Source organism: Pyrus communis, chromosome 3 (assembly GCF_041283825.1).
Source record: "Pyrus communis isolate YQ-2024b chromosome 3, ASM4128382v1, whole genome shotgun sequence".
Taxonomy (NCBI): Eukaryota; Viridiplantae; Streptophyta; class Magnoliopsida; order Rosales; family Rosaceae; genus Pyrus; species Pyrus communis.
This window is the reverse complement of record NC_142567.1, coordinates 18,321,497-18,342,055: the sequence shown is the minus strand read 5'-3', so window position 1 is coordinate 18,342,055 and position 20,559 is coordinate 18,321,497. Positions and strand designations below refer to the sequence as shown.

General features: G+C 38.7%; 1 pseudogene; it reads left to right on the top strand.

Annotated features, from left to right (window-relative positions):
- Positions 1 to 7,753: 7,753 nt before the first annotated feature.
- Positions 7,754 to 14,856, top strand: LOC137714379 (tonoplast dicarboxylate transporter-like; annotated as a pseudogene).
- The last annotated feature ends 5,703 nt before the right edge of the window (positions 14,857 to 20,559 follow it).

The following is a 20,559-nucleotide window of genomic DNA, read 5'->3' as shown; positions in this document are numbered from 1 at the left end:
CTCCTCTCTTAAATTTTGGGCGGGAGAACTCTTGCCGTTTATACATGAATAAAGTTAAATGTCGGTTTCAGGGTCAATACCATCGGTTTTACGGTCAATCCTGTCGCTTATGGGGTTTATCATTTTTTTTTTATTCCTGTAGCTTCTAACCGACGCCACCTTTAACTCTTGCTAAAACAAGCTCTCCCTCTTCCCTTGCCATTCCGGGCCGCTGCACATCCCTCCTTCCTACTCCTTGCGCATCACCCCTTCTCCTTCCCGCTGCAACCCTTTTTCCTTCTTCCCGCACCCTTTCTCCTTCACGCTGCCTTCTCCTTCAATTTCCATGGAAGAAGAATTCAAGGAGCAACAATCCCAAACTGGTGCATTTTGATTTATTTACGGCTTTTATGTATGCTTTTATATAAGCTTTGCATAAATTAAAAATTGGTCTTTTTGTTTAGGGTTTTTACGTATATATGTATAGAATTTTTTATGTATATTTCATGTGTAAACCATTTACAAGATGTAACATATATAGAGAAAAGGACCGGAGCAAATCACCTCCAATCAGTCCCCATGCTACTCCCTAATTTACTCCTTGAATGACTACTAACTCTTTTACAATAACTAGGAAGCATGATCCCTTAATTGTAGGCTAAAGTAAACAATCTCTTGAATAAAGTACCTAGCCCTAGCTAAGAGTTAAACAATGACTAAAAATAGCTAGCTCCAAAAAGGTGTGACTGCAATTGATTTCCAACATTCCAGCCGAGAGAAACAACTTCCAATAGCCTCCAATCTTATAACCTTCCAACACTCTCCCTCAAGCTGGATCGAGGGGATCCCTTGAGCCAAGCTTGGACAGAATGCACAAAAACTGAACCGTAGGAAGAGGCTTGGTAAAAATGTTAGCCAGTTGATCCTGACTGCGAGTGTAGTGAGTGTGTATGACCTTGGATTGAACTTGTGCTCAAACATAGCGGCAATCTACTTCAATATGTTTCGTTCTCTCATGAAATACATGGTTGGAACCAATATGCATGGCAGCTTGATTGTCACAAAACATAGACATAGGTTCATTGTTGGGAAACGCTAGATCATGCAGAAGACTTTTTAACCAAATAGTTCACATGCAGTGGAAGCCATAGCTCGATACTTAGCTTTTGCACTGGATCGAGCTACAACATTTTGTTTCTTGCTACGCCATGTCACCAAATTGCCACCAACAAAGGTACAAAAACTGGTGGTTGATTTGCGATCAAGAGAATTGCCAGCCTAATCAGCATCTATGTAACCCATGATGGTAGTGCTATCATGCTTTGTCATCAAGAGCCCTCGACCAACATACCCTTTGAAATAACGAAGAATTCTCTTCAAAATTTGCATATGGATTAATGTAGGAGCATGCATGAATTGACTCATGATGCTCACAGCATAGGAGATATCAAGACGCATGATTGTCAGATAAATGAGTTTTCTTACCAATCTTTGATACTCAGTGATATTAGAAAGAGCTTAACTAGAAGTAGAGAGTTGCAGCTTACTATCTAATGAAGTGTAAGCAGGTTTGTAGTCCATTAAGTCAGATTTCTTCAAAAGATCAAGGATATATTTCCTTTGATTGAGAAAGAGACCTTGTTGTGAAGTGGCAAGCTCAACGCCAAGGAAATATTTAAGAGTCCCCAAATCTTTGATTGCAAATGTTCTTTGAAGGGCAAGCTTGAGAGAATGAATTTCTTCAATGTTGTCACCTATAATTATAAGATCATCCACATATATTAAGACAATTAATTTCCCAACTGAGCCAATATGAACAAATAGTGAAGAATTTGCACTGCTTCTTTGTCAACCAAACTCTTCAAGAGTGGAACTTAATTTTGCATACCATGCACGTGGAGACTGCTTCAATCCGTAAATGGATTTGTCCAGTTTACAAACCATGTCAGGGTCACTAGATTGAGGATGACATGGTGGTAGTTTCATGTACACTTCCTCCTCTAATTCCCCTTGCAAAAAAGCATTCTTCACATCCATTTGATAGAGAGGCCAAGATCGATTTACAGCAACAGACAATAGAACCCTTACACTGTTCATCTTGACGATTGGAGCAAAGGTTTCCTTGTAGTCCAAGCCATAAGTCTAAGTAAAGTCATGAGCTACCAAACGAGCCTTGTGCCTTTCAATAGTCCCATCCAAGTTGAACTTTGTTTTGTACACCTAACGACTGCCCACAGCTTTCTTCCTTTTGGGAAGTTTGACTGCATTCCAGGTTTTGTTATCATAAAGAGCTTGCAGTTCATCACTCATAGTAGTTTGCCAAATTTCAAGTTCATTTTCCTGTTGAAAGGTTTGTGGGTCATAAGTAATATCTAAGGTACTAAGGAAGGAAGCATATGAGGGTGAGAACTGCTTATAGGAGACAAAATCCATGAAAGGATACCTACAAGTATAGGTGACATAATCATGTAGTCGAAGTGGAGGTTGTCGAACCCAAGAAAGATTTCGACGAATCGGGGCTTGAGGTTCAATGTCTGTATTTTGAGGGAAATATAGCTCTGGTGAAAGGGTGGAAGTATCACTTGATGTAGGAGCTTCTTGGTGATAAGGAACACTAGGCAAAGGAAACATGTCACTCAAAAACTCCCCCCGATCTGCATCACTTAGTTTTTTTGAGAAATAGGGCATGTTTTCATCAAACTTTACATCCTTTGAAACCACAAGCTTCCTTGTGATTGGATTGTAACACCTGTAACCTTTCTGAGTGGTCGAGTAACCTAGGAAGACACATTTGGTTGATCTCAGATCAAGCTTATCACGATGTGGGGATTGGTTGTGAACGAATCAAGTGGATCCAAAGACCCTTAAGTGTGAGAAATCGATTTTCCTATCTTTCAACACTTCATATGGAGACTTGAGGCAATCTATTGATAAGATAAGCAGCAGTAAGTACTCCTTGTGACCAAAATTTCTTCGGTACATCCATATGAAACATGATTGATCTTGTCTTCTCAAGAAGGTTTCTATTTTCCTCTCGGCAACCCTATTTTGTTGGGGTGTACCAACATATATTGTTTGATGCAGAATGCCATGGATACTCAAATATTGAGACATGTTATGGGGCATATACTCAGTGTTATTGTCGAACCTTAATATATGGATTTTTAATGAAAATTGGGTGCCAACCAGTTTATGAAAATTTTGAAAAACATTGGGCAGTTCACTCTTAAATTTCAAAAGATACAACCAAGTCATCCTTGTAAAATCATCAACGAAGGTTACAAAATACCTATATCTATCAAGGGACTCTAATATTGGACCCCATATATCTGAATGAATGATTTCGAAAGGATGACTAGCTCTAGAAGTAGAAGAATCAAAAGGCAACCTAAAGAACTTAGGCATATGACATATATCACAGTGTAACTCGTCTTTACATAGCTTTGGAAACAAAAAAGACATGATTTTCTCATAAGGATGGGCCAAACGCTAATGCCAAAGTTGTTGATCTTGGGAAACACTTGAATTGACTTGAAAAAACTTAGAGTCATTTGTGTCTTTAGCTAAATATTAGAGACCATTCAAAAAGAAACCCTCACCAATCATTTTCTTGGTGATGATGTCCTGAAAAAAAATAACGTTGTGAGGAGAGAAAATGGCTAGACAGTTTAGAGAATTGGTGATGGTTCATGATGAGAGAAGTTAAGAAGGAAAGGAAGGAATATAAAGGGCTACTGACTCTATGTGTTTTGAGAATAAATTAACCTTCCTTTTTCCTACAAATGAGGCATCCTTCCCATTGGCTACTGACACTTGAGAAGGTTTAGACAATTTTTGGAAATAATGTAAGTTATGAATTCGATTTGTTACGTGATCCGTAGCACCTGAGTCTATTATCCAATAATCATGCTCATTACTAGCATTTAAGGTAGTAGAAAAGGCACTCGAAATACCTGAAATATCTTTCTGTGAGATATGATCATGTTTAGCTAGAAAACCATCAAACTTTCCAAGTAAGGCTGTGTGATTCTTCTCTTCAGCTGCAAAAGTTTTTTCTCCATTATTATGCATCTGTTTGTTGTGGAGATATGCTGCAAAATCATTGATTAATGCAGCAGGATTGGCAGTGAAGTTCACCATTCCATCAGTCGAAGAAGTGGTTGCATGATTAGCCTTGTAGACATTGTTGTTCAAGGATCTTTGTGGACCTTTTGTCTCTTTCTGGGGCTTAGGTCTCAATTCTAGATGAAGGGTCAAACATCTATCTCTAGTATGTCCAAGAGAGTCACAGTAGCTACATTTTAAATCTGGTCTTTTTCCCTTCTACACTTTACTTTCAAAGCGCTTGTTGCTAGAGACATAAACCCTAGTCTCGGGGATGTTGTCTTCAAAATGCTTGTTAATCGATGCATAAGCCCTAGTCTCAGGAATACTGTCCTTGGACTCTTGGTTCGTGACTTTCTTTCTTACTTCTTCCCTTTGGATAATGGCACAAACACCAATAAAGGAAGGAAGTTCAACATTCATTAAAACGTGGATTCTGAAATCCTCGAACTCTAGACCTAAGCTTGCCAAAAGTTGGAAGATCTTGTCTTCTTCTGCTCTATTGATCAACACAGTGGCATCTATGATATGAGGATGATGGACATCAAGCTTATTCCCCATGCTTGTAAGGCTGCCAAAATGTTGCACAAAGGTCTCTCCTCCTTGTTGTAGACTAGAGATGTCTTTCTTAAGCTGAAAAACAATGGCATAATTATTTTGATTTCCATCTTTTTAACTTGCTTCCATAGATGCATAGAAGACTCAGAATAACTGAAAATTTCAGCTATCCTACGCTTCATGGAGTTGAGCAACCAAGACATAACCAACTGGTTCTTACATGACCATGCCTCGTAAGTAGAGGAAGTGGCTGTTGGGGCTTCAATGACACCATTTTCGTAGCCAAGCTTTGATCTCCCTCCAAGCGCAAGAGAGACAGCACGGCTCCAACGAAGATAGTTGAACTCTTTCAACAAAACTGAACTGAGACGTTGATGAGGATTGATTTCAACGTCAGGTAGTGTTGAAGCATCCATCGAACTTTCAGCTTCAGAGTGTTCTTCAGCCATCTTGGCTTAGAGTAAAAAAAAAAAAAAGTTTAGCGGAAAAGAGTGTTCTTCATGTGTAAACCATTTACAAGATGTAACATATATAGAGAAAAGGACAAGAGAAAAGTCCCTATTCTACTCCCTAATTTACTCCTTGAATGACTACTAACTCTTTTACAATAACTAGAAACATGATCCCTTAATTGTAGGCTAAAGTAAACAATCTCTTGAATAAAGTACCTAGCCCTAGCTAAGAGTTAAACAATGACTAAAAACAGCTAGCTCCAAAAAGGTGTGACTGTGATTGATTTTGGAACACCAATTGTCCCACATCGGCCAAGAGGGAAGAGAGAAAGCACTTTAAATAGAATTATCCTATTCTAACTAACATCGAGGTCTTTTGTGATAAAAGCCCACACCTGAGGGTTGTGCAGGTGGTTAAGTGGGGACAGTTTTAGTGTTGTTGGAGTGGGCCTTTGGCCTGTCGACCTGAAAAATTCTACATGGTATCAGAGTTAGGGGATGGGCTCGTACTGCCACGTGATTGGGTGGGTCCCCGTTTGGCCCCACCTGATGGGTGAGCCTCGACTTGGCTCTACGTGGTTGCCGATGTGTGGATCTCCACGTGTGACCCAGAAAATGGGATCTCATGTGCGGGGGAGTGTTGGAACATCCATTGTCCTACATCAGCCAAGAGGGAAGAGAGAAATCACTTTAAATAGAATTACCCCACTCTAACTAACATCGAGGCCTTTTGTGATAAAACCCCACACCTGAGGATTGTTCAGGTGGTTAAGTGGAGAAAGTATCGATGTTGTTAAAGTGGGCCCTCGACCCGTTGACCTGAAAAATTCTACAATGTGCTTTGTTTTTTTAAATATGCATCACAAATGTTTGTTTTTGGTGATTAGGAGCACGAACTCGCTGCTATGGAATAATAAGATGGACAAGAAAACAAAATTGTGAATTCAATTTGACTGGAAAATGCGTTAGTAGGAATAGTGGTGATTTTTTGAAGTTTATCTCGTCTGAGGTCAAGGATCCACAAAAGAGAAGGGGAGCAGCGCTTACAACCTCCTCCGAATGTAGATTTTGAGCTATGGTTGAAGATGGTGGAATATTGGGAACTTTTAATATTTCATTGTTTTTTACTTTTCATGTTATTTATTTTTGTCTTATGGCAATTAATCTTTTTATTTTCTTAAATATTATATTGTAAGGAATCGATGGAACGTAACGTCACGTTCAACCTAGGATTAAGGCTGGCGTTGAACATACACTTGGACTTTGAATTCACGTTGATGTCGAGGAGATGGGTTTTGAGACTAGAAATAGAGTTTGATTGTACGGTCATGGGGTGACACCTTAAATTAGATCTGTAAATAAATCGGGTTTATTGGGTTTGGATTGGGTTCAACCTGACCCGTTAAGTTAACGGGTCATCTGAACCAAATCTGTTAAGCTAACGGATCATCCGAACTCGACCCGTTAAGCTAACGGGTTACCCGTTTCACTCGTTAACAATTTTTATTATTATTATTATTATTATTTTTTTGCATAGAGTTTATTTTTTGTTGTTAAGACTTGACTAAAATTACTAAAACATCCTCAACTAACGGGTTCTAACAGATCTAATGGATTGACTCAAAGTGACCCGTTATTTAACGGGTGTTAACGGGTTCACCTATTAGCGATCCGACGTTAAGCATCCATCCAAATACTAATATTAACGGGTTGGGTTGGGTTCAAAATGCCAAGTCTATCTGAAATGGTGTAGTATGCAACTTCTTCAACTCCTAGTTCCTCCAGGTGATCATCCAAGAGTGCAATATTGTGGATCATTTTACATATATGAATGTAAATTATGTTTGTTGTGACGTGTAATTATTATTTTTGTTTATTTCTATTTATTAAAAACTGAATTTTCGTTTTTAATTTTTTTAATTATTAATATTTCTTTCTGTCCCTTATAGACGACAGAAACGTGTTTTAACTGTCAAGATAATTATATTATTTTATTACCATTTATATTCTTGGCAGTTATAAGTGACAGATAGTTATTTTTAATCGACGAGATTACTCGGCGTAATAATATTTATTTAATACTAATTGTATTCTTGACAATTACAAATGGCAAAAATATCTTCCTAAGCGATAGGATTGCTCAGCAATAATGTCAGCTGTAGCCGACGGCAGCATTAATGTCACTTGTATTCGACGCTAATTTTTCTATCCGACACAGTTGAACTTTTTTTAATCTAAATTGTTTTCCTTTTTCCTGGCATATTAGGTGCTAACCGACATAAGAATAAAAAACAAAAAAAAAAAAAAGCCTTTTCATGACACCAGTAATCCTGGCGCTTCCCTTAACTACCATTGCGTCATCCATTTCCTGTCGAATTTTACCTAATAGCCGACATAAATTGGCTTTTCTAGTCATTTTTGGGAGCGCCACTAATGGGTAGTAATGTAGTAGTGTTTTAAGAGATCAGACAAAGGAAATCTCAGGCATAAGTCCAAAAACCATGGATGGATTCTGGTGCAGGGATGCCGAGAATCAGATGGAGCGGGGAGATCAACTTGCACATTGTGCTTAGGTTCCCACCAAACCATACATTGGTTTAGAAGGTCTTGGTGGCTCTGAATGAAGGTTTGGCCTTCTTCTTGACTGCACACCCTCATTAATGGAAGGTTGTACGGAGAACTCTTGGGTGATTTTGAAGTTCCATTAGAAGATGTGGCCATTAGAGTTGACTTAAGAGATTGAACTTTTTTTTTAATATATGAGTGAAAAAGTTGGAGCTTTTTTCCTTCAGTGATTTGGAGATTTTGGAAAAACTAAGAAGAAGAGTTTGAGGTTATATAGGTGATATGTTGCAGAGTCATCCATCCGTTGAATGCAAACTAGCCTCTCTTGGGATTACTGAATCCAATGGTTAGATTTGACAAGAGTTTCTCATTTTATGTGCACATGCAAAAAAGGCAAAACTTCAACATTGCAACCCTTATGGCACAGTACATGAGACAACACATCTAAATCTAGAATGTCTCCACTACTCGACAGATAAGTGAACATATCGTAATAATTTTATTTACTAGTTAGCTCATAAGTGTTGATGTGATAGGTCCAGTGGCTTTTGCTAAGAAGATGATACTGGTTGTGCTTTTAGTGCGCTGTCAATTCAATACTTAATTTTGCGGTAGCAATTTTGTCACTTCTTTTTGGAGTAGGATTCTATCCCCTTTGTTGATTTTCAAAGGTTGAATTGTATTTCACTCATTATGAATATTACAAGAAAAAGAAGACCACTCTTATAGAGAGTAAAAAAGAAAGCTACAAGAATTGTAAGCAAACACATTCCCTAAAAAACTGCCCTAAAAAGTGGGAAAGCAAAAACTTAATTACAAGTAAAGAAGCTCCTACAAGCATAAAGGTTGACAAAAGAGGTAAGGGAAATGACAAGGTATGGGAAGACAAGAGAGTAGGGTTAAGACCATCACTTTAGCCCATGACTTAGCTAAAGTGAGGATGACAACCCATCCTTGAGATCTATACAAATCACTTTGGGAAGCTAAATAACAACTCCTTGAATTAAGGGAGTTGACAACTTAGATTAGGAAGTTGACAACTAATCACAAGGGAACCGGACTCATAACCATGCAGGAAACCCTAATATCCATTAGGCAACTCCCAATACTCCCCCTTAAGCTGGATCTAGAAGGTTGATGGATCCAAGCTTGGACAGAAGCCGTTACAACTGATGAGAAGCTAAGGGCTTTGTGAAAATTTCGGCCAATTGGTCGGAGCTTCTTGTGTAGTGTGTCTGGATTACTTGTGATTGCACCTGTTCACGAACGTAATGGCAGTCAACCTCAATGTGTTTCATTCGTTCGTGAAACACGGGATTGGATGCTATATGCATGGCAGCCTGGTTGTCACAAAATAGGGACATAGGAAAGGTTGCAGGAAACCCTAAATCACACAAAAGACCCTTAAGCCAGATCAACTCACACGTTGTTGAAGCCATTGCACGATACTCAGCTTCAGCACTGGATCTGGCGATGACAGTTTGCTTCTTACTTTTCCAGGTGACCAAGTTTCCACCAACAAAGGTGCAGTAACCACTTGTGGACTTGCGATCAATGGCATTTCCTGCCCAATCTGCATCGCAGTACCCCATAATGTGAGTGTGGTCGTTCTTTGTCATGAGAATACCACGACCAACAGACCCTCTTAAGTAACGTAAGATATTTTTTACAAGGTTCAAATGCTCGATGGTGGAAGAGTGCATGAATTGACTGGCAATACTCACTGCATATGAGATATCTGGTTTGGTGATCGTTAGGTAAATCAACTTACCAACAAGCCTCTGATAGGAGCTGATATCCGAGAGTGGAGTTCCTCCCAAGTTAAGTTTGAGCTTGCTATCGAGAGGAGTAATGGCAGGCTTAGCATCACTCATATTAGCATCCTTGAGGAGATCCACGACGTATTTCCATTGATTAAGAAATAAACCCTTACGAGAAGATGCCATTTCGATCCTAAGGAAATATTTTAACACCCCAAGGTCTTTAATCGCAAATCTTTGTTGAAGTGACTGTTTGAGTTTGGAGATCTTTGTAGCATTATCACCTGTAATTATTAAGTCATCCACATATATCAACACAACTAATTTCCCACTAGTTCCAGTGTGAACGAATAATAATGAATCGGCACCATTCCTTTTGAAACCAACACTATGAAGAACTGAACTTAGTTTAGCATACCAAGCACGAGGCGATTGCTTCAATCCATAAATAGACTTATGTAACTTACACACCAAATCAGGGTCCTGGCTTTGAGGATGTCAGGGGGGCAATCGCATGTAGACTTCTTCTTCAAGATCACCATGTAGAAAGGCGTTCTTCACGTCCATTTGGTACATGGACCAACCCTTATTGACAACAACAGACAATAAAACCCTAACTGAGTTCATTTTTACAACAGGAGCAAATGTTTCTTTGTAGTCCACCTCAAATGTTTGAGTGAATCCACGAGCCACTAGCCTGGCTTTATGCCTCTCAATTGAACCATCGAAATTAAACTTGATCTTATAGATCCATTTGCAACCCACTGCCCTTTTTCCTTTTGGAAGTTTGGTGATGTTCCAGGTGTTGTGTTGGTCTAGAGCTTTGAGTTCATCTCGCATTGTTTCTGGCCACACAACATGATTATTAGCCTCATGGAAGTTTTGAGGCTCACTGTGACTAGAGATGGTGTTAAGGAAGGTAGCATGTGATGGAGTCACCTTTTGATACGACACGTAATTTGATATTGGATGCCTCGGTTTATATATGTCAAAATCTTGAAACCTTGTGGGAGGTTGCCTATCACGCCAAGGATTGCGCCAATGTTCTGGGAGAGTTGGCCCACTCTCGTTCAAATTTTCAGCCACACTTTGAAGGTTTTCTTGGTTGCCGCTGCCATCATCATGCATAGAACCATCAGGATGAGAGCCTTCATGGTTATCTTCATTAAGATAAGCATCAGTGTTGGCATGACTGAGCTCTCATTGTTACGGACCCTTAAGTTCGATTCTTGGTAATGGGAACAAGTCCAAGATGCCATCCCCTTGATTTATGATTTCACTTGTCTTGTCAAAAAAAGGGTTAGTTTCATGAAATCGAACGTCTTTGGACACAATCACTCTCCTTAGTTGGGGATTATAACACTTATATCCCTTTTGAGTAGATGAGTAACCAATGAAGATACATTTAGCAGCTCTAGGATCTAATTTATCTCGGTGATGAGATTGAACATGCACAAAACAGATGCAACCAAACACTCTAAGATGTTAGAGATCAATTTTTCTTCATTTTAGGACCTCTAGGGGAGACTTGAATTCCAAGACTCGGCTAGGTAACCTATTGATGATATATGCAGCTGCCATAACACTTTCGGACCAAAAACTCTTTGGTACATTCATTTGCAGCATTAGTGCTCTTGTTTTCTCAAGTAGGTCACGGTTTTTGCGTTTAGCTACCCCATTTTGTTAAAGAGTTCCAATGCAACTTGTTTGATGCATGATGCCATGAGTGCTTAAATATTGTTTCATGATATGGGACATGTATTCAGTGCCATTGTCAGATCGTAAGGTTTGAATTTGAGATGAGAAATGGTTTTTAACAAGGTTATGGAAGTCCTTAAACACTTCTATAACTTCATTCTTAGACTTTAGAAGATACAACCATGTGACTCGAGAGAAATCATCCACAAAAATCACAAAATACTTGTAGCCATCAAAAGATTCACTAGTTGGTCCCCATACATCTGAATGAACTAGTTCAAAACACTTACTAGTCCTAGACAAAGAAGAGTTAAAAGGTAATCTAGTGGCCTTAGACAAGTGGCATGTTTCACAAAAAATAGCATCATTTCCTAAGTTTGGAAATAAAGATGACAAAATAGGTGAGGAAGGGTGAGCTAAACGTTGATGCCACAATTGATTATCGTGAATGAAGTTGAACTTGGCTTAACAGCCTCTGGGATTACTCTTTGACATGTAATAGAGACCATCTAAATAAAACCCTTCACCAATCGTCTTTTTGGTGGCACAATCCTGAAAAATCACATCGTGAGGAGAAAAAATGGCTAAGCAATTCAAGGTATTTGTGATCCTTCCCATAGATAGAAGTTGAAATGGGAAGGAAAGAACATACAAAGCTATTGATTCAATTTCATCAGACATCAACTTTATCTTTTCTTTTCCTAAAACCTTTACATGCTTTCCATTTGCAATTGAAACTTGAGAAGGCTTTGTCAAATTTTCAAACTTTTGAGATTTAGACACATGGTTGGTCATATAATCTGTGGCACCTAAATCTACAACCCAAAAATCATGCAACATATTTAATTTAAGAGTAGTTTTAAAGGCTTTCATGATACCTTGCATGTCCTCTTGGGGTACAGGTTTCGTGTCTGCCAAGAAACCTACAAACTTGCCGAGCAATGTTGTCGAGGTCCCTTCTTCTATGCTATCTGTACAGTCAATTCCAGCCCCTCATTTCTTGCCTTGAAGATACAACATAAACTCATTCATGAGTTATGCTGGGTTTGCTGTGAAGTTCTTGAATGGATCTGACCTATTGGAGATGGAGGTAGACGCATGATTTGCTCGATGTGGAGTACGGTTCACCCTTTGTACGCCTTTGTTATCCTTCATGAAGTCAGGCTTTAACTCTGGATGTAAAATCCAGCATGTGTCTTTAACATGACCTGTATTGTTGCAGTGTTGACACTTCAAGTGCGGATGTTTTCCTTTGTACTTTCTTTCGTTGGTTATATATGCCCTAGCCTTAGGTATGTTAGACATTGTACTCATGTTCATGACTTTCCTCCTTACTTTTTCACGTTGAATCGTTGCACACACACTGGTGAAGGAAGGAAGATCAGTGTTCATGAGCATGTGACATCGTAGATCTTCATATGTTGAGTCAAGACTGGACAAGAGTTGGAATATCTTGTCTTCTTCTGCTCTCTTTCGTAGCAGTGCTGCATCGGTCATATGAGGACGATGGATTTCCAACTCGTTCCACATTTTTTTCATGCTTCCTAGCAGTTGCACAAACAGCTTACCATCTTGTTGCAGATCGGAGATGTCCTTCTTTAATTGAAAAACCTGAGCAGCATTAGTCTAGCTACCATACATTTCCTTGACCACCTTCCATAATTGATACGAGGATTCTGAGTAGCTGAATATTTCAGTTAACTTTCGTTCCATGGAATTCAAGAGCCATGACATAACTTGCTAAGCCAGGATTCATAGTTTGGTGAGGAAGTATCAGGTACTTTGATGCTTCCATTTATGAACCCTAACTTGGACCTGCCACCCAGCGCCAAAGACACAGCTCTTGACCATGGCAAGTAATTAAACTCATTCAGTATGACTGAGCTTAACCTTTGATTTAGGTTGACGTCCACCTCATGCACATTCACGAAGGAAAGCTCCAGGGAGCTATCAGCTTCTGATGCTAACGGATTGTCTTCAAACATTTTTGGAGATTGAATACTCTCGGATAGTAGTATAGCAGAAGCAGGTTAATTTCCCTGCTCTGATACCATGTTGATTTTCAAAGGTTGAATTGTATTTCACTCATTATGAATATTATAAGAAAAAGAAGACCACTCTTATAGAGAGTTAAAAAGAAAGCTACAAGAATTGTTGGCAAACACATTCCCTAAAAAACTGCCCTAATAAGTGGGAAAGCAAAAACTTAATTACAAGTAAAAAAGCTCCTACAAGCAAGAAGCTTGACAAAAGAGGTAAGGGAAATGACAAGGTATGGGAAGACAAGAGAGTAGGGTTAAGACCATCACTTTAGCCCATGACTTAGCTAAAGTGAGGATGACAACCCATCCTTGAGATCTATACAAATCACTTTGGGAAGCTAAATAACAACTCCTTGAATTAAGGGAGTTCACAACTTAGATTAGGTAGTTGACAACTAATCACAAGGGAATCGGACTTATAACCATGCAGGAAACCCTAATATCCATTAGGCAACTTCCAATACTTTCTTTTTGCCTCTCATTCACTCGCCTTCTATTTAAACAGTCACGATTAAGTCATCTCAACATCTTATATTAATTTTTTTTATGGAGAGAAAAAAAAGACAATGAAAAGTTTGAGAGGAATGGAGGATAAGAGGGGAGGCAAGGAGATGAGAATAAAGGGGTTGGGGGAGAGAGAGAGAAAGAGAGAGAGAGAGAGAGAATCCTTCTCCCTTCTTTTGCGCTTCAAGTTAAATCTTCTACAATTTTTTCTAACCTAACAAAAGAAGTGCAATAAGCTAAAAATTGGGTGTGTTTAATCACTAAGCCACATATGACAGGATTTTTGTGCAGATGCTGAAAGTTTTGTCGATGACAAGAAGCATAACAGATGATATTTCTGGGTGGGGAGCCCTCTTCAATGGGCGTGCTGGTGATGGAACTGTCAGTGTGAGTATTTACCTTGAAAATTCAAGAATAAATGGCCTAATTAAATTGGATTAATTAGGGCCTTGAGTTTAGGGAAGTGTAATTTGATTGAATTAAAGTTGGAATGGCAACTTTGCTGTTCATAATTCCAAACAAAAAGCAAGAGGGAGAGAAGTTGATGGACTGGAACAAATGTATGAAGCTACCTTGGAAAATCATATTGTTACTAGGTGCTGATTTTGCCATCGCTGACGGAGACTAAACGAGCGCCCTTGCAGACATTTTATCGAAAGCCCTATATTTCTTGAAGGCAGTTCCATAAGTAGTACCATCACTGAGTTCACATCAAATAATGCCGCCACCACTCTTGTTGCCCCTCTTTTCATTCAAATACCCAAAAGCATGCCTGTGCATCCACTCCTCCTTATGATCCCAGGAGCCATTGGAGCACAGTTTGCTCTCTTGTTTCCGATCGGAACCCCTTCGAATATTGTAAGGTTTACCACTGACCACATTGAAATCCAAGACATGATTAAGACTGGATTGCCATTGAAGACTGCTGGAACTGTTGTGCTATCCCTTTTGATGCCTACACTAGGTAACTTTATTTTTTACCAATTTGCGAAATTTACTAGTACATGACTTCAACAAATGTCATAATCATTGCCGCTAAACCGTACAGACATATTATGTTATGGGTACATTTTTCAGGATATCGATCACATCCGTTCTCTATTAATAGACAATTTATGTTACTTCTTATTTCATTATAATTTTTGGCTTGCAGGAGCTTATGTATTTGGGACCAATGAACATGTAGTTCACTGACTTGAGACAACAAGATGATGGAAATATTGGCTCTTGGTAAATGGTAACGAGGAGGTTCACGTGTATATATAGTCACACTACAACAACAGGGGAAAGAAAGGGCATCATGCATCATCCGGGTGCTCTCATCAAGGGTACTTTGTAATTGTGATTTCAATCAATCTGTCGGTTATTCCTAAAAATAAGTAAAGAGTCACAAATTAATGAAGAAAGACAAAAACAAGAAAAAGCAAGTTTGAGAAAAGGTAGAGAAAAAAACTAGGAACAAGAATTTTTTTTTTTTTTTCCTGAAGAAGGGAACAAGAAAATTACGTGTGAAATATAAATAATGATGATTGAATATATTTTTTATACCACATAATTGTCAACTATGAAGAATAGTAGAAAGCAATTGTAGAGAGAGAAAGTTAACAAACAAGAGAGAGATACTGAATATTCTGTTCTCATTAGACATTAAATAATTAGATCTCAATGTGGTATATATAGCCTATACCAGAGCACAACAATTCTAACTAACTCTATACAACAACCAATTACAATATGACACATGTCACATATCCAACCATTCTGTCAACACATCTGTCATCCTAACATCACCCCTCAATCCCATGATTGGAGCAGCCAATCATGAGATTGAAACAGAAACGAGTGAACTGTGGAGAACACAAGCCTTTTGTCAAGATATCAGCATATTGATTAGTAGAAGCTACAAACTACAATAAAATAGAACCTTTTTGCACTCGTTCACGAACAAAGTGACAATCAATTTCAATATGCTAAGCTTTAGGATAGAGAACTGGATAAGTTGCAAGTGCCATTGTAGAAATGTTGTCACAGTGCAGCAAAGGTGTATCAGTACACGAAACATGTAAATCTTGGAGTATTTGTTGAATCTACACAACCTCAGTTGTGGTAGTAGCCATGGCCCTATACTCTGCCTTAGTAGAAGACCGACTAACTGTATGCTGCTTTTTGGAACTCCAAGAGACAGGATTTGAACCCAGAAATATGACAAACCCCCTAGTAAACCTCCTGTCATTGGGATCACCAACCTAATCTGCATCTGTGTAGGCTTTTAAAGACATATGACCAGAGCAAAAACACAATCCTAAGTGCATGGATCCTTTAAGATACCTCAAAATTCTCTTCACTGCTGCAAAGTGGTGTTCAAGGGGAGAATGCATAAATTGATAAACCTGATTAACAGAGAATGCTATATCAGGTCGTGTGAACGTTAAGTACTGCAAAGCACCAACAAGACTTCGATAATAACTTGGATCTGAAAAAGGAGGGCTGCCATGATTCAAAAGCTTTTGATTTGGATGACAACGAGTAAGACAAGGCTTACAATCCACCATATTTGCTTTCTATAGAATCTCCTTGATATGCTTGGTTTGATGACTAATAGCCCTTAAGACTGATACTCACACTACATACCAAGAAAGAAATATAACAGGCCTAAATCCTTCATATCAAACTCTTGAGTAAGTTAAGTAATCACAGATTGCACTAGACTATCATTGCTATTGGTAAGGATAATGTCATCCACATATAGCAAAAGAATAATCACCTCACTGCTAATATGTTGGACAAAAAGAGAAGAATCTACATAAGAAGACTTGAATCCCAAAGAAAGCAAGAACTTGGAAAACCTCTCATTTCCAAGCTCTAGTTGCTTGTTTGAGGCCATATAAAGACCTTTCCAGTTTACACACATACTCAGGATGTATGGGATCCAGAAAACCTTATGGGTGGGCCATATAAACTTCTTCATCAAGAAAACCATGAAGCAAGGCATTCTTAAGATCCAATTGTTTGAGTTTCCAGCCATTTGTAGTAGCCAAGGACAAAACCAACCTTACAGTTGTAGGCTTAACCACTGGACTAAAGGTTTCATAATAGTCTAGCCTAGCTTCTTGTGAAAACCCCTTAGCAACTAACCTAGCTTTATACCTAGCTACAGAACCATCAGCATTTTTTTTTATTTTGTAAATCCACTTACAGCCTACAAGGTTCTTGTTGGAAGGAAGAGGAACCAGTTTCCAGGTTTGTTGCTGAGCTAAAGGTTGCATTTCTTCCTTTATAACAACCTGCCATTCCATAGACTTGGAAGCTGTTGAAAAAGTTTGAGGTTCTGTGCTAGAGAGATCACCACCAACTTTAGTCGAAAAAGCTTTCTTTTTCATAATACCAGATTTCGATCGGGTTTGCATAGGATGATTATTAAATGTGGACACTGATACAAGCTGCAATGTATCAACTTGAGATGTAAAAGTGTGAGGATGTAGCTCTACATGACTAAGAGATTGTGCATCATATCCACAATGAGACCTCTGTGTAGCTGATCTGAGAGCAGGAGGTGCTGGAGGAGAGATAAGGTCACCAGTGTTATGTGTTGATGCAGAACTGGACTGAGTAACAGTAGGTGTTGAATTTCTAGAACCCATTAATGGTGACATTTGAGGTAAAGGTACAGGTATAACCATAGAATGTTCAAAAGTATTAAGATGTACAACAACATTAGGAGTAGGAGATAAGGCATGACTAAAAGAAGAAGGTAATAATTTTGTACTGGGAAAAATGTGTTCATCAAATAGAACATGTCTAGACACAAGAAGTTTATGAGTGCTGAGAGAAAAACAAATATAACCCTTGTACTATGAAGCATACCCAACAAATATACATTCTATAGTTTTGGGATCTAACTTATTACTTCTATAAGGTCTTATGGAAGGATAGCAAGCACACCCAAAGATTCTCAAGTGTTCAAGTGTGGGTGGAGACTTAAATAGACATTCAAAGGGAGATTTCATATTAAGAATAGGTGTAGGCATCCTGTTGATTAGATAAGTAGCAGTGGCACAATCATGAAACCAGAAATAAGAAGGCAAGGATGCTTTTTGAAGTAAAGTAATAGCAGTTTCCAACAGATGCCTATTTTTCCTCTCAACCAACCTGTTTTGTTCGGGAGTATAAGGACAAGACATTTGATGAACAATACCCTTATCCCTAAGAAAAACTTTGAAAGCTAAACCCATATATTCACCCCCACCATCACTTTGAAGTGTTTTAATAGTTGTATAAAACTGAGTTTGAATATAGGCAACAAACTGAGCAAAAACAGATAGAACGGCAACTTTATTGATAATAGGGAAAACCCATGTACATCGCGTACATTCATCCACAAAAGACACATAATACCTAAACCCTTCTAAAGATACAGTGGGAGTAGGACCCCATACATCAGAATGTATTACTTCAAAAAGAAGAACAGATTTTGAAGCAACACTAGGGAATGGTAATTTGGAAAACTTGCCTTGCAAGCAAGAGATACATGTGGTTGAATCTTTATTACAGGGAATAGAAATAGAGGAATTCCTAAGTGTTGCAGTAGTAATAGCATTTGAAGGATGCCCTAATCTACAATGCCAAAGTTCAGATGACACATTTTGACCTAAAAATGCAGCTGGAGTAGTCACATGTGATTTGGAAGACTTGAGAGAACTGGAATTAGATAGACTGCATTGTTACTCAGTCTGTGATATAACACTTTCCCTGTGACCTTATCCTGTATACAAATAGAGAACTCATCAACAATACAGCGACATATGTTGTCTTTACACAATTGATACATAGAAAGCAAATCTTGAGATAGTTTAGGAACATGTAACACATAATTGAGCTTAAATGTATGTGATTTGGTGGGAAAAACAGTGTTGCCAATACGAGCAATACTTAAACCTTCACCACTAGCGTCAGTAACTGTCTCAGTTGATGGATAAGGAACTGCAGCTTGAAGATGAGCAATATCTGAAGTCATATGGTTGGTTGCACCAGAATTAACCAGTCAAAAATCCTGGTGAGGTGCACTTGGAGACAAATTGGCCTGGGCTTGTATAGTAACAGGCTAAGATGAAGGATATTGAAGAGGTTGCTGCACTTGTGATCCAGAGGAATAATAACCAGGTGGAACACCAGCAAAGGAAGAAAAATGGGAAGATGGATAGACAGAAAACTGTTGACAGGAAGAACCAGCCATAGGAAATTATGGAGACGTGATTGAGAAATGTTGTGAAGAAGAATCACTCATGTCAAAACAACTAGCTGCAGTATGTCTTTTTCTATGACAGATTTGACACCCATTCTGAAAACAGTTGAGGGCTGGATGACCTTTCTTATCACAAATTTGACAAATTTGAGAAGGATTATAGGCTGAACCAGAGTGGGATAGAACATGAAAGAAGTTCTGAGGATTATTTGCACCATACGAGGATTGTGGTACAGACTGAGAACCCAGTAAAATCGTTTGCCCTTGCCTTTAGACTTGAAATTATTATTACCTCTGAAGTTGTTAAATGAACCAAAGGCATATTAAGCAAGAAAAGCACATGGTGGATTATCAGGCATAGGCATCTAAACATATACTGGATGTGGATATCCAGGCATTGACAAAGGTGAAAAACCTGACATAGACATCTGGGAATGAGGCAAGGAAGTCCTATTGTGCATTCCAGCATGTCCCGAAGACTGACCTTGATCATATGTACCCCAAGCACCCTGAGCATACATAGCAGACATTAAAGGAATTTGCTTGTGAACTTCATCTAGTGTAGCTTCTTCAGCCTTCAATTGAGATTTGAGTTCGTTCAAGGACACCAAACTTTCCCTGCCACGAATTACAACTTTGATGGTGTTGTATTCAGATGGTAAACCCCGTAAAGCCACAATAACAATGTCTTCTTCAGAAATAGTCACCCCAAGAGTAGCCAAGTTATCTCTACAATCCTTGATCTACTGAAGATATTAATCAATTGACTCAGGCCATTTTTTAATATTCTGCAAGTCAATTTTCATCTGCACGATGTTAGTACGAGTGACACTAGCAAATCGTTCATGAAGATTATCCCACATTTCCTTGGAACTCTGGCAACCAATAATGCAAGACAATGCAGAAGTAGATAAAGTGGCAGCAATAAGAGTCATGAAAGCCTTATCATGGATCTTCCATATTTTGTACGCATCAAAGATGACCATAGTAGTGTCAACAGTACCATCCACAGAATTATGATCCTCAAATTTCTTGGGACAAAAAATGGATCCATCAACAAAACCAATAATACCATTTGCTTCCAGAAGAATATCCATTTGGAAATTCCAAGTAACATAGTTAGAGTCATCTAATTTCACTGTCACAATGTTGCCTACACTCGGAATCAAAGAAGAAATTGGCGATTGAGTAAGAGCCAACTTATTAGGGTTCACCATTGTGTACAACCAAGATTACTTCACGACAAAGAACACTTCGAAATAGCCGAATTAAAAATCACACAAAGCAACATTAGCACCAAATAGCAATGAGTCTTTGAACAAGCATAATATCACAGAAAAGAAAACCACAAGAATTCGAACGAAGCACAACTACCACATCGAATCAGAAGGTAGAAAATCACAATTAACAGATGCAAGAGATAGGAAGAAACACCTTGCAAGCAACACTAACAAACGCAGAAGTAATTACCGACGTCAACCACGACTGTACACCAAAATCCCCAAATCTTAGGGTTTGAGCACCGACTTTGATCGAACACCACCAACTTCAATCGAGAACACCACCGACGGTAATTGAAACACCACCAACAAAGCAGCACGGAACGACAAAAAAAGGCAAGAAAACGAGCGGAAGCAACCAGGTCGTCAATCGAT